Raw genomic sequence first — 16,298 nt, 5'->3', positions numbered from 1 at the left:
ATATCAACATCGTCATCATCGAGATCTGTTTCCTCCCCAGGGTGGGAATAGATGGGACCAGAGAACCAGGAAAAAAGATGACAGAATGAGATACTAATCAAATTTTGCGTAGCTGAACGAGCCACACTCTCATTCACTCACTATTCAAGTTCCTGGAATCCAGGCCTGACCTGATAGAGCAGAAAACTTACCCACACGTAGCGTCACACTCGCCTATCTGTCTGAGTCAATCCGACGACTGTCAATTAAAAAAAGGGTGATTATAGAAGTATAAAGAACTTTTTATACATAATTTAAGGTAAGCAATGTTTATCAGTACTGCTGTATCCTTTAAACCATTTTTTTTATTTATTTATTCATTATTTATTAGGCCCCTTGGCTCATATAAAAGGTGTAGAAGACACAACACTACACAGACGACGACAAATAGTAAAGGAAGGGAAAAGTGGGAATGGGAAGACCAAACACAGCAGCAGTAACGACAGCCGGCAACACGTCTGCACCACAGGCTGATAATGGGGGAGTGGAATGTGATGATGAAGAGTAACTGATTTGTTTATGGTATTACAAAAAGTATCATACCATTTGGGGGGATATTGCGCCACTAATGTTAAGATTAATCTGTCTATAGGTTGGCAGGATCATAATGAACAAAAGGGAGCGGCTTAGGAGAAATGCGTCTTGGGGAACAGTGTCAAAATCACGGGTGCAAGCGAACAGTTGACAATGTGCAATACGTCTGGTGAGAGGATGAGACAGTAAAACCATGTCTTCCTATATGCTGAGAGGGAGTGCCTTACAGTTAGTGCGAACGGTTACAATAGAAAATATGATATGAGTTAATAGAAGGAGTGGCACAAGACAGAAACAGTAAAGCAGGCGGGAAGGAATGAGTGTAGCGGAAATGGTGATTGTGTGCAGTAGCAATGGTAGGTTAAAGTGAGAGGGAAAGGACCGACTGAGTGATTATATATATATATATATATATATATATATATATATATATATATATATATATATATATATATATATATATAAGATGATATGCAAGATCAATTTCCTACGCAAGTCTGCACCCACATGTCTGGAGAATGAAATAGGCCATTTTCACAAAGGGGATATCGTGCAAAATTATATATATAAATAGCACCTACTGGATTATGATAGAGGATGTTACCATTACCATGAAGGTTTGATGCTGGCAAACTAAGGAGCCAGTATAATAGCGATAGGCTATAAGAGAACTAGGGAACTCTCATTTCCACCGGCTGCCCTGGTGAGAAGGCTGGTCGCTCTCAGAACAATGGATTACGTCACAACTGGAAGGCTTATGATAGGAGAATCCTACTCATATATCGATAAAAAAAACTCCCTCCATTTCTGGAGATCAGTTCTTGAGTGCAAGGGTGCTTCTGCAGGATTTCACAAAGACAAGAATAGCAGCTGACGAACCAGTGAAGAGACAGGATGGCTCCAAAGAACTGAGTTACAAGTGCGACCATGGCATCACGGGGTATAAGGCTTAGGCTAACAGCTATTAGCAAGGCGTCACTGCTCTTATTACATTACGCTACATCCCTTACTCTCTGCATTCCACAAAGTCTCAGGAAGTACCGAACAACCATTTTTTTCTACAAAATTAAACTTACCTACTTTATTCTTTAGAACAGATAGTGAAATTATCGCCAACTACAAAAAGTATACTTGACGGTGCCCTGTTCTCCTTTGTTTCTTGTTGGCTCCGTCATATCCTCTTCCCCATCCCCCACTCCGGCGTCCCAAACATGACCGCTGTTTCCTCCCCACCTGTAACTCATAACCGTATATCTGTTGAGCGAACGAGGATATCACGTCTGGTGCCTCATATTCACTGGTTCAGGGTTCTCTGGTTGATGATATGCTCCCTACTTATTGGACTGAATGAACAATATCTGGTATGAGTCTTAACCCCTTGAAATGTATCAGGTATCTTTATTCTCCCCGTTTCCTGGCGATTTTTTCAACTTTGGAGCGACTTTCCCAACTGGGGACGTTAGGTAAAGAATACATTAATCCCTCCACTAAAAGAGGTCTCCGTATTACTTAATAATATCATCCAGAGGTTGCAGAAATTGAATGTGAAATAGGCCATTTGAATGATGGGGTTATTTTGTATTCATCGGAAAATTAGCGATAATGTAAATAGGCCTTTTCCCCCCCTCAGTGTCCGCCTCAGTCTCTATTCCTACAGCAACTACAGTAATCATTATCGTTCGAATTGCATTTCTTTACGTTATCGCGTGATAATTATAATCTAAACACCTGAACTGCTTCAATGGTATGACGGCTTTCTTATTTTACTCTTGCAGCCACTAGACGACTTTATGTAAATAACGTCACACACCTCGGAGTGAAGGGATTTTTGGAGTCTTCTAACCGTTACACCAAGAAAGCTTTTTCCTTGGACAAACAGAATCGTATAGAGGAAGCAAGCTTAAACAAGAAGGAAGAGAATCGTGTAGAAGTAACAAGCTTAAACGAGAAGGAAGAGATTTGTACAGAGGTAGCAAGCTTAAACAAGATGGAAGAGAATCGTATAGAAGTAGCAAGCTTAAACGAGAAGAAAGGGAATCGTATAGAAGTGGCAAGCTTAAACGAGAAGCAAGAGAATGTATAGAGGTAACAAGCTTAAACAAGAAGGAAGAGAATGGTACTGAGGTAGCAAGCTTACACAAGATGGAAGATAATGTATAGAGGCAGCAAGCTTAAACAAGATGGAAGAGAATCGTATAGGGGTACCAAGTTTAAACAAGAAGGAAGATTATCGTATAAAGGTAGCAAGCTTACACACGAAGGAACAATCAGAGAGTGTAATACCCGCGCAGAGCAACAGGTCTAAGGTCCAAATATTTAACTTTGCCCTGTGACACTAACTATCAAGAGGTTACTCTCAAAATCGAATTCCATCATTTTTGCCTAAGCCTTAACCCCTTTCTCAAATCTGGTTTAGATCAAATCAAAATTATTTTAGTTGACTTTTGCCAGTTATCTTGACCTTTGACCAGTTGTTCGCAAAATCGAATATCTTTTTCCTAGTTTTGATTTGACCCATTTGACAAAATTTAATCTATGGGTTGAAAATGGCTTCAGTTGACCTTGCCATAAAACTTTGACTTTTGATCCATTGTCCCTCGAATCATCCGCCAATTTTGATCTACGTCAGATTAAAACTGCATTTTATTGTGCTTACATACAGACACACAGGTCAAAATTTTACCTTGCCCTGTGACCTCGACCTTTGGCTGATTCTTCTCAAAATATAACTTTTTTTTCTTACCTGACCCTTAACCCTTCCATCAGGTTTGGTTCAGATCAGATCAAAATCGAGTTAACCTTGGCCAGCGACCTCAGCATTAGACTCTTCCTTATATCCATTGGCTGGTTGATCTTTGAGTCCTTTTATTCTTGTTTTATCCTTAACCCTTCCACAAAGTTTGGTCTAAATCGAACAAAAAGTGGTGATTGATCTTATTCTGTGACCTTGACCTATGATCTATCTTTCTCGAAACAAGAGATTTACTCCTTGGCTGACCTTCACTCCTTCCACTAAGGTTGGATGAAATCGGATCAAAATCGTTTGAGGTATTTTCTTACACACACACACACACACACACACACACACACACACACACACACACACACACACACACACACACACACACACACACACACACGGGAGAGCGCCTGCAGAGAGAGAGAGAGAGAGAGAGTGAGAAGCACACGTACACTCAGTAAAACATAACACGCGCTCTTGCATCCCGGGTGTAATAAGGACGTCATCATATGAGAGGAGTTTTTTATTTTATTTTCTATTTTTTTTGTCATATGTGTTCGAATTTGAGTAGACTTAACTCGTGTCCTGAGGCCCAGCAATCCTTGTACGAGCCAAACGCCTCTACATGTCACCATTTCTGCACTAACACACGCTATCTGTACTGAATACAAGCAAGGGCTGCCTCATTCAAGGCTAATGTGATGTTAGTAGTGGAGCTGTGTTTATGACGTCGGTGGAAATCTGCTTTGGCTAAATTCGGAATCAGATTATTTCCTTTCCCAGGCTGTGATCGAACTAGCATCCTTTCGAACAGCACAAAACGTCCCGAACCACTTCCCCGACCACCACTTCCCTACAGCTACAAACTAGAGCTGACAGGGAAACAAGGGACAGTGTCTGACGTGGGATGTAAGCCGGGCTGAGAGACGTACCTATGTATGAGTTGTGTGTTGGGTTATGCATCACGTTACCTCACTGCTTATTACCAAACCTGTCTTCCCAGGCTGCGGCACGTGTGAGGCATGGCGCTCTGGGGGGACCATCCAACACACAGACTGCCGTAAATACACAACTCTACTGCTCTGATTCGTAGTTACTCTTGTACTTCAGCTCCCATGGGTACGAGAGATCCTTCCTAAAGAATATGATAATTTCCTTGCCAAGCTAGGCAGTAAAATACCACCGTGAAATGGACATTAGTGACATTTTTTAATCATTAGCCAGAAAAGAATGGTGAGATGTGAGCACTTGGGATGCTTAGGCTAATTTGTAATGATTCCATAATACTAACGGTGTTTTCAATACCGCCTCAAGAAACTATGGATACATCGCTTAGTACGAAAGAGTTATACTAGCACTGGTAAAAGCTTTTGTTGGGAGATACAACAGTTCCGTGCCAGTATCTCCCCAATTATTTTTTTTCATTCGTCCATTTGAACTCTTCACGTCCTTATATGGAAACTTAGCATGATTTTCCTCCCTTAAATGTTGTCGCTTTACTACTGTATATGATATTGTAATGATAGGTTTTCGAAGGATATGTTTTGACTTCCATCCCATATACCTAGACAGGAAAAATACTTGTTGCAGTAAAAAGCAACTTGTTTTAAAAGAGAATATTTTTTTGACTGTTTCATCCAATTTACCTAGAGTGGACTTTTTTAAAGAAAGTAGCACAGGGGGAGACGCGCGCGCGTGCTTGCGTGCGTGTGTGTGTGTGTGTGTGTGTGTGTGTGTGTGTGTGTGTGTGTGTGTGTGTGTGTGTGTGTGTGTGTGTGTGTGTGTGTGTTAAAATTAAAAATATATATTCATTTGTAACCAAACTTGGTGGAAGTGCTGAAGATCAGTCAAGGGGACTGACCTATTGTTTTTTAGAATAGTAGGTCAAAAGTCAAGGTCACAGGGAAAGGACAACTTAAGGAGTGTTGATCCGATTTATACTAAACTCGGTGGAAAGTTGAAAGGCATGGCAATAACAAAAGGATTCGCTTTTGAAAACGATCAGCCAGTGGTCGTAGTCAGGGGGAAGATCAAAGTTCGACCTGTATGTGTCTGTATGTAAACAGAATAACTATACAGTTTTGTTCTTATTTTAGCCAAACTTAGTGGAAGGGTTGAGGTTCAGCCGCAGGGTTGATTTATTTAGGGCAATCTCAAAGGACGAAGGTAACATAACAAGGCCAACTTCAACAGTTTTTATCAGAGTTAGAAAGTTCAGGGCACGGCAAGGACGAAGGAATTCGATTTTGAGAGCACTCAGTCAAATGTCAAGGTCACAGGAAAAAGTTAAATGTCACTGTCATATAGCAAGGTCATCTTGAATAATCTTAATCCGATTTATACCAAACTTGGTGGAGAGGTTGAGAGGAAAGCAATAGCAAAGGGACAACATTTGAACACTCAGTCAACATTCCAGTTTACAGGGCAAAGTCAATGGTCGCCCCATGTGCGTCATGGTTGACCAGGTGCTTTTGAGAAAAACAGATCAAGTGCCATCATATGACAAGATCAACTTGAACAGTTTTGAAATTAAATTTTGATAAAAAGCAAAGAGTAAGCAAGGATGAAGATATTCGATGCTAAGGGCAACCCATCAAAGGTCAGGGTTACAGGGCAAGGTCAAATATTCAACCTTTTAACTCAGTTTCAACTCGATTTAGACCGAAATTGGTGAAAGTCTTCAGGGTCAGCCAAGGATGAACATATTTGATTCTGAGAATGGCGGATCAAAGGCTAAGGTCATAGGTCAAAGTTAATGCAAATAATAATGAAACGACTACGACTTGGACTGAACTTAGTGAAAGGGTTGTGGATCAGAAGGAATGAAGTAATTCGATTTTTAGAACAATCGGCCGAAAGATATGGCCACATTGTAAAGTCAAATATTCGGCCCTTAGACCATCTCTAAGGGTAGGGTATGGGAATCTGAATATTTCTTCTTCTTTTATTGTTTTCAGATGCGGAAACACCCCTACGAACAGCTCTTTCTGGTTGCTTCTTGGTAGCGATTTTTGAACGCCAGGTGCTTCATTCGTGTAGACTTTAGCGACCTTCCTGCCTATATGTTAGCGACTATAGCAGAGCCACACCACACCACACCACCCTGCCACACCACACCACACAAAATCACCTTTCCACGCCACACCACAGTAATGACATTAATCTAAGATCCCTGAACCTTCTGCAGGTAGGACTCTTGTATTTGTTTAATGATCACTGCATCTTAAAAGATATGCCTCTCAGTTTGGTGATTATGCCATGTGTAGATGTTAAGTTTTGAGAGACCTGTAAATAAGTAGGTAAACTGCAATATACCGATAAAAGTTCATAATATACTGCGATATAGCCTTAAGATTCCAACGCGGGAATGATATTTGAGAGCAATATCGTCACTAACAAATACTGACCACCATTCACAGTGTAAAACTCTTATGAAAACTTTAACTCCGTCTTTCCATCGTTGTCACGGACTTTACCATACAAGGCCGTTACTATAGATCATCTGAACAACTCTATTTCTTTTATGACAGACTTCACCACTACTGAGTTACTGCCTCGCATTGCTTGTTTGTAACTTTTTTTTCCTCCTACATGCTCTTATTGTTCCCTTTATTTCCTCCAACATTATACTAGCCCTATGGTTACTAAGTCTTTCCTCTTTTTAAAGCCTGGACCCAAGTGGTGTCTGGGTGTTTAGTGTGTTTGTCTTCTCATCCCATAGATCTCTGGTGGGTGGTGGCTAGAGGAGGTAGTTCAGTGGGTATTGTAGTTGCCTTCATGTGCATTTTCACAAGGTCACATCCTAGAAGTCCCCCCAGCAGCTCATAAGTACCGCCAATCCAAAAGAACTAATGTCCACACACACTTGCTAACCTCACTTCTAGAGCGTCTCAAGCCAAAACCCAGGCGTACAACGCAGGGTGGGTTGGCTTACCTCTCCCAGTGCCTTAGTCTGATATGCTAAACCCCCTAGTGATGGAAAGTGGTATTTTTTGCCCCCTCACGATTCATTTGCTCTTCAGAACCATAATGTATGAAGTGTAAAGACTTGCTTCCACACGTATGGCATAGGCAAATGGCTCTACAATACACTTACAGTACACGATGATGGCTCTAAGGTGTACACTAATGCTCCACTTAAGATAGAGTCATGTTGGATGTGTGTAAGAAGATAGTTTCAGTTTCTCTCTCTCTCTCTCTCTCTCTCTCTCTCTCTCTCTCTCTCTCTCTCTAATCCTGTGGCGGCGGAGATGTAAAGGAAGCATAGGCATGAAAATCTTATATTAACAAACTCACTTTTATTTTCAGTTCTAAAAAGCACATTTCAAAAGTAAACTAATTGGAATGACTATCATCAAAGCAATCATCGTTCATTCAGCAGCTGCAAAAAATCACTATGGAATCTGAGTATCGGAAATTAGCAAAAAAAAAAAAAAAAAAAAAAAGAGGTAATTGGCACAAAAATCTAAATTGCAAAATGAAAATGGATACAATCGAACTCACAAACGAATTTTTAGTTGAGAATTAATGCAGCTGTTCTCTGCTGAATATGCACGGTTATTCATTTATGTAACAGCTGGCATTTATCTCCCCTACCCCTTCCCTCACCCCTCTGCCTGCCCCTCACCCCGCTGCCTATCCCTCGCCACTCTGCCTACTCCTTACCCCTCACTCCTCTGCTACCCCTCATCCCCCTGCTACCCCTCACCCCTCTGCCTACCCCTCACCCCTCTGCCTATCCCTCGCCACTCTGCCTACCCCTCACCCTTCTGCCACCCCTCACCCCTCTGCCTACCTCTCACCCCTCTGCCTACCCCTCACCCCTCTACCTACTCCTCATCCCTCTGACTACCTCTCACCCTTCTGACTACCTCTCACCCCTCGTTCACCCCCCTATCTCCTTTCTTCACCCCCCTATCTCCTTTCTTCACCCTTCTTCCAATGCATCCCTCTTTTCATTCCATCCTCATCTCACCAGATCTCTTCTCCCTACTTTCCCTTCTCCAGCACCCTTCCTCCTCACCCTCATCCATCTTGTTTCACTCCTCATATCTCTCCCACTCGACTTTTCCAGACTCCACCCCCTCTCACCTATTCCCCTCACATCTCTCCCTCTCCTGCCATATTTGAACACTCCAGCCCTCTCACCCCTTCCCCTTCCCCTCATCCCTTTATTGATCCTCTCCTCAGTTCTCTCTCCCTCCCCCACCCCTCCATTCCCAACTCAGTCACCTCCCTCACCGCCCACCCTCACTTCTCTCCCTCTCCTATACCACACATTTCCCCTGTCCAAATCCCTATCAATTCTCCCACTCCCCATCATCCGTCCATTGACCCTGCCCTCACCTTTCTCCCTCTTCAACCCTGGTCCCCCCTCTTCTATTTCTCCCACTCCGCACCCCTCTCATTCCTCCCTTACTAGCTCTTCAATCTCCTCTTCCCTCAGTCCTTCTAGGTTAACCCCTTCAACCCTCTCCCCCTCCCCCTCACACACCAACACTTAACCAAACCCCCTCACCGTTCAAGACCCATACGTCTGACGTATTGCCTTTCCCTCTCCCCTGTCTCATCCCCTTTCCGCCCCTCATTCCTTCCTTTCCAAGCCTTTTACCCATTTCAAGCCCATCGCTACGAGAGATCCTTCCTAAACTGAATGAAACAATCTAACAGTAACGTGGAATTTAAATAACGACGTAGTGCGCAAGTTATTCATAAAGTCTGTTTGTAGTCCTTTTTCAGAGATGTCTCCTATCTGCTGAACAACATTGTCTAGCGGTAACGGGAAAAAATTGACCATCGTGCTGAAATTTTAACCCATTTCCTAACACTGAGACATCCCTAGTATGTATTCATTAGAAACAGTGGGTGTCCAACATGCAGTACAACTGGGCTTTAGAGAAAGAACCGTTGCGCCTATATCTGAAAGTTGGAGTAATATAATATATTATTACATACCGGTATATATATATATATATATATATATATATATATATATATATATATATATATATATATATATACTGCACACTCCCTCAACCCTTGCGCTCTCACCCCTTTGCCTCCTCCTTCCCTCCCTCTCCATCCAGTTCCCCCCAACCACACCAGTATTACCAAACCCCCTTCCCCTCAACATCCCCTGTCCGGGATCCGGGCAATTATATCACTGGAGTGTCCTGTAATTTGGCCCTGCATGACGTTGATGGGTGCGTCCATTATATCACTGTATGCATCGCTGCCCAGCTAGTGTACAGTTATTAGCATGCACACATACGTACATACATGCATAGTTTACATCATACAGCAAATACATACAGCAAATACATACATTATATGTGCGCCACACCTGGCATATACCCTTACAAATATAATACACACATCACATCACTCCACATTACAACACATTGCATTACATTACATCATTTTCAACCTTCCTTACTCCATATCACATAATTTCAGTCTAAATCACCCAGCATCACATCATTATACAAACATACATTCATACGTACATAGATACATACATACACATCACACCACATCGCACCACACCACACCAGGCACATAGTGATATAGATAGGTATGGTATATTCACTCCCTCCAGCTTTTATCATAGCCGTCGCCGAGCGTGTCCAAAAATGTGTTAGATTGTAGGGATTTTAAGAGGAGAGGATGCTCAAGTTGTTCTTGTGGATGGCAGGAGATGATAACGATAAGTCTGGGGTTTGATTGCAGTTTATATCTCCAGAAGGAGTATCTCACAGGAGTAGTACTGAGGAGAGAGCGGTTTTATGCTTGCTAACTGGAGTTGTTCGGGAGATGGCTGGTAGAGTTGAGCAGAGGGTGTTGCAATGGTTTGGGCATATGGAGAGAATGGATAATGAGCGATTGGTGAAAAAGATAACTAGATCTGATGTGAGAGGTGTAAGACTGAGAGGAAGACCACGAATAGGATGGATGGACAGTGTGAAGAGAGCGCTGGATGCGAGAGGGATGTCTGTTGAGCAAGGAAGAGTGGCTGTGCGTGACAGAAATAAATGGAGAGAAATTGTGAATGAATAAGTGATGACGCAGCCCTGAGGGGATATTCTCCCGCTTTTGGTCTGATCAGCTAGTCAGGTCAGGTGCGGGTAAGGGGATGGGTCTGTTATGATGTGGCAGGGGTAAACCAGTTCTGCTGTCGGGCCCTGCTGTGGATGTCACTGATTGCATTGCGCAGTTGACCCTTGTGCGGTGTGATGTAGTGAGGATCTGTCCGTTCTCCCCTTTGGGGCTAAGATGCGAATAAATGTGTTTGAATGGATGAGTAAATGGAGAGTGAGTCGTCCTGTCTCGGCTACCTCCCTTTCCTCGGGGGAAGCAGCCTAGGTATATAGATAGATAGATAGAACTCCGTGCGCTCTGTTCCTGCCCTTCCCGCGTGACCACGTGCCTCTCTCTCTTCTAACCCCTTCTGCCCTGTCTCTCCCATTTCCCCTATATATGACTGGTTGTGTCATGCGCGTGTGTGTGTGTGTGTGTGTGTGTGTGTGTGTGTGTGTGTGTGTGTGTGTGTGTGTGGAACTTTCCAACACTGTGGAAGTTTCCATCAGGCGTCAAACTGAGTTGTGTGCGAAATTCCCTGGCTGCAGAACGTGCACTGCTGTTTCTTCTAGATCTCACTCGAGCTTAGGCGCGACTTTCTTCCAGCCTCTATATTACATGTTGACAATATACACGTTACTACCTATTATGTAGTGTGTTATGATATATTAGTGTCCTGACACATTGGCAGACCACTGATCTACTTACTATATAACTGAGCATAAAAAGATTAATGACAGGAAAGAAGGCAAGGAAAAACGAGATAAAAAAGCAATGAGAGGGAACGGGCCTTAAAAGAAATGGGATGAGTAAGAAGTAATAAATTCATATGCTATACATAGTCTGGAAATTCTATACATAATCATACACGACCATTTAATTTTTGCTATCCCGACATGAAATTTGTTCAGTTTAGGATACCCTTCTAGTGGTAAAATGTTTTGTGAAGTTTATGCCTCGTTGCTCTGTTTTATAGATTTCTCATAAGCTGAATTTAACTATCAAGAGATTGCAATAATAAAACATAAAGACCTCACAATTCTGAAGGAGTTAACACACACACACACACACACACACACACACACACACACACACACACACACACACACACACACACAAAACTGCCTACTCGCATCACCAAGTTCACCCTCCAACGCCACAATCTTTTAGTGGCCAGCCCATCCTGCACACCAAGCTGGCAACAAAAGAAGCCCAAATCCGAACACCGTAATGTATGACTAATAAACAAAAAGCATGTGCACAGATATACCAAAGAAGTTCGGTCTTTTATGGCGAACTTATATAATGCAATAGAGATTCACTTTTGGCTTTCCATGGTGTAAAAATATTGCATCCCTTATTAACTACACTTCAAATAATTGTATGTAGAGGATCTGTGTACTATGGACCTGTTAAACTACAGTACTGTAATACTGTTAATCACATTACATCTTATTAATACAAAAAAGTTTCAGTATACTTTAACAGAGACATCTACTATTGTTCATTATATTCTGTGTAACCTCAAATGTATTTTTTCGGAGGTCTGGTTGGTTACTTAGCTTAGTGATTAGTATTTTTCATTACCATATTTCATGTGCTAAAAGAAAATTGTACTGGATGTGAGCCACAGAATGTTAGGGCACAATGCTAATTTGGCTGTACACAAATTTTACAATAAGTTTTCATGGAATGGGGTTTGGGAAATGTTTGAATGGCGTCTGAGTGACTGGAAAACTAAGAAGGGACAGTATGCGCAGGTACTAAACCAATCATGTTCTGTAAATGTTGAATCATGTACTGTATTACATGACCACCCACAGGCACATCAGATGGTGGCCTCCTCAAAAAAAGAGCCATTTCATTCCGATGTCACCTTTCTATATTTGAGTTACCGCCTGGCGATTTGACTAAACTTAAGAGATACCTCTTATATTGAAGAGGTTGCGGGAAATTCTCAGAACTCCATTAAATTGTCCAAAAGGATAAGACTTTGCAAGATTATTCTATTAAGTTACAAATTGTTAACATTATACCAAGTATTTTTAGTGTAATAAAAAAGAAAATACTGCTAAAAGGACACTACATCTCCGCTAAGCTCTTGGCAAAATGGATATTAGAGAAGCGCATTCAGATATACTTTCTAGATGATACATATATTTTCCTGTCCCTCTCCTAACACTGAGTCGTGTTTGAGAAAGCCCAGCACAAACGTAGGCAGACGAAAACCTTGGCCAGTGTATATGCAGGATACGAAAACTACTGCAAATTGGCGGTAATGTGAGAATGAACTAGAGAATTGAGAGGGATATGGAGTTAAGAAAAAGATAAAGGACAGGGTGATAAATGGTTCCCTTCCCCCTCCTCCTTCCCTGCTCTCTCTCTCTCTCTCTCTCTCTCTCTCTCTCTCTCATTTCGCCGTGCATTTCGGATATTAATGGCGAGGCCTTCCCGAGATGAGACACGCAGGATCATCAAAAGACCTCTCTCTCTCTCTCTCTCTCTCTCTTGCCTTCCACTTTATTTTACGTAAGAACTAAACGCATCTTTTTTATTTTGTTTTTACCCATTTTTTTTCTGCCTGCGCTTGGGTCATCCCTATAATTGCTCAACTATTATCTATTTTCGTTTATTTCCCCTTATATTTCTTATGGATGGAATGGCGGTGCTTTGTTGGATATTTAGGCAGGGAGAGAGTTATGGTATTAATTTCAGATACCTTCTCTATGCACAAAATGATCAACAGGTATACATGAAGAGTGAAATGGTGTGACGATAAAGGACTGACTGACTGACTGTGTGTGTGTGTGTGTGTGTGTGTGTGTGTGTGTGTAGATGAAGGACTGAAGGGAAAAGTGCTTGACAGTGCAGTTTAAGATATACGGGAAGAGGGGGTGGAAAGCCAGACAATTAAGTAATATTGTCTGAGTGCAGAAGTGATGGATGAAGAGAGGTAGAGGGAAAACAGGAAGAAGTGCGTGCTGCACAGAGAGTAAGAAAGCAGCAAGAGGAGGGGAAAAGGGGGGGGAGTACTTGCGCTTTTTCCCTTCCTCTTTCAGCTTTTTTTACTCTCTTTGCTGCAGGATGATGATGATGATGATGACGGCGTTCTTTATATTATTTTATGGTTCAAATTATTAACGATTTGTAATTTCTCTCTTAAAAGTGTCAGGCTGTTTTACCCACTGTCAACTACTGTATCTATAATCAGGGGAAAGAAACGAAGAATGTCATTTCTGGTAAAAATTATGTACTATGGATGCTTATGAGAGAGAGAGAGAGAGAGAGAGAGAGAGAGAGAGAGAGAGAGATGACAATACTACAATATTATCTCACCATGTATAACATTTTTATTTATTATATAACTTTGATATTCTTCATTTATTTCCCTCTTCTCTCCCGCCGGTGAAGAACTTAGGTGCTGCATAAGTTTCGTCCTTACACCACCAAGGAGCAGGTACAACCATAAGGGCAGAGTCTGTATTAGTCTTCATGGACATGGGTTCGACTCCAGCCAGTGAAATATTGCTACTCTTGCTTTCTTTACGTTTTTCCTTCCTCCTTTGAAGGTTTATAAACACACTTCTCTACGGGCCAACCTTCTACTGCATTTACCCCCTGCAAACCCATGACTTATGTGTATTTTATTCTTGCTAATTACACACGATTTCATTCAGCTCTGGATAGAGCTGGAGGGGTTGGACACAGCCTTCACTAACCCCTCCAGGTCGAGAAGTCTCTCCTGAGCTGAATTTAAGCCTCTGAAAAGTAGGAAGATTAAAATATGAATTAATTAATCAGAGCGAAGACGTTAAGACAAAGTTCCAAAAAAAATCTCTCAACCCATTCAGTGCCATGACGTATTTTTTGTTTTATTCATACTGCCACCAGACGATTTTCTTCAACCACTTTATTCACCTCTTGTATGGAAAAAAAAAATTAAGGCAATATCTAACTCACAAGTTCATAAAGTCATTCAGCAACTGAATAAAACAGTCTGGGCGTGGCTGGAATAAAATGAATGATATAAACCTATTAGTTTCGGGAGCTTCAGGACCCGTACTTTAATATCCCTGATGTGGTGTGGTGGGTGTGGTGTGGTGTGGTGTGGCCGGGTCATTTTGTGTGGTGAGCTGTGAGAGGGTGGTATATTGTCTTCCGTTTTGTTGTGTGGTGTGGTGTGGAGTGGTTTTGCTAAATTCCCTAAAGTCTACGGAAGCCATGCAACTCACGTCTCAATTTTTTTTCTGAGACAGACTGATAGAACTTCCCGTAATCGTGGTCCAGTACTGGGAGACAAAAGGCTAAAACTGCTTGTAGTGATGCTCCCACATCTTAAAATGGGTCATGGGATAGAATGTATTAGTGGGAATAAAATCATGTGGTGGTGGGGAGAATATGGTGTAAATGACGTCACTAAATTGGTATACTGACGAAACCCTTCACCACGAGGACGTTCTTTGATTTTCATTCTTGGTATCCCCAGACGATTTTATTCAGCTGTGTAGAGGTTTTTAGAAGTGGAGGGGTTATATATAGCCTTCATTAACCCCTTCACTACTAGATATGTCCCCGTAAGCCGGATAAAATCGTTCGGCAATAACATGAATAAAAACAGAGTTCATTAAAACTCTCAGGCCTAGATGACTCACTCTCTTAGCCGATCTGAGGGAATAGAACAACACAGTAGTTATGGCCATGTGAGGGTTAATAATCACGGTATTAAGATCCTTAGACTCCTGTTATTCACTCTGTTTAATAGAATCGTCTAGTGTCAACTGAAATAGCCTACTAGATCTGTCCTACCTTTTCTCCGCATCAAAGTTACAAATACTGTGTTGTTGATTTTTGTCCCTACACAACCAAGGAGGAGCGATAGTCCTTTGGGCAGCAAGTCTGTACCAAGGGTCTGTACTAGGCTTAATGGATCTGGGTTCAACTCCAGATAGCAATAATAATATAATCCTCGTTTTTCTTTATTTTTTATTCACTTCGTTTTTTTTTTTTAATCATTAATATCGAATGATTAACCCTTTAGTACGGTGCCACAATAATTTCTGTATTCCAACTTCCTCCCGACGATTTTATTCAGCTTATCGCTGTAGCAGTAAAAGGCTTAATGGAGCTGTATCTAACTCCTCCACTTCGAACAATTTTCTCCTGCATGAATAAAATCGTCTAAGAGTTGGCAAGAATAACAAAGGAGGTTATATGGGTGAAGTGGTGATGCATTAGACCAGTGTTTCTCAAACCTTTTCACTTCATTCCCTACTTGTGGTGATCTTAACATCCTCGTGCCCCTCCCCCTTCAGTTTTCTCTTAAGCCCCTCGCAAATGATGAAAAAACTTTTATGGTGTTCTAAATTTAGTTTAATGCTTGGAACAATTAATCAGAATGCTTATCTTGTTACATATCAGTGGAATGGATGACAATGTTCGGTTTTAGTCTGTCAACTGATTCGAGATTGTGTCACTGATAACTCATATCTAATATCAAGGTCCACAAACAACCGGTTTCGGCTTTTATTTTTTATGTGTACTGTAGAAGGGTGGAGAAACCAGATTCACATAAAATGTTGTGGAAAACGACAAGAGGACTGGAAGTGCGATTTCCCAGACACACTCTGATTTACTGCTCACACAAGCCAGTCATGACAAACCTAAAATCCTGCCTTGGCCGCCTTGTGGTCCACGGCTACCAGTTTGAGAACCAGTGCCTTAGACAACTCGTATTGAGACGATTTTAGTCACCTTAGAACAGACTTTGCCTAAAGAGAGACCATATGCACCCACGTAGACTGAGTGGCAAACCAGGCTTCCTAACACATTTTTTCCCTGGCGTTTTCTTATGTTTATTACACCTTAACATTATCCTGATCCTTGGTATGTTATTTTTGTATCTACAAAG

The sequence above is a fragment of the Coenobita brevimanus genome, chromosome 71 (genome assembly GCF_032717465.1).
Source record: "Coenobita brevimanus isolate Jiangsu-jjx chromosome 71, ASM3271746v2, whole genome shotgun sequence".
In the NCBI taxonomy this organism is placed as follows: Eukaryota; Metazoa; Arthropoda; class Malacostraca; order Decapoda; family Coenobitidae; genus Coenobita; species Coenobita brevimanus.
This window is presented reverse-complemented; position numbering follows the sequence as displayed.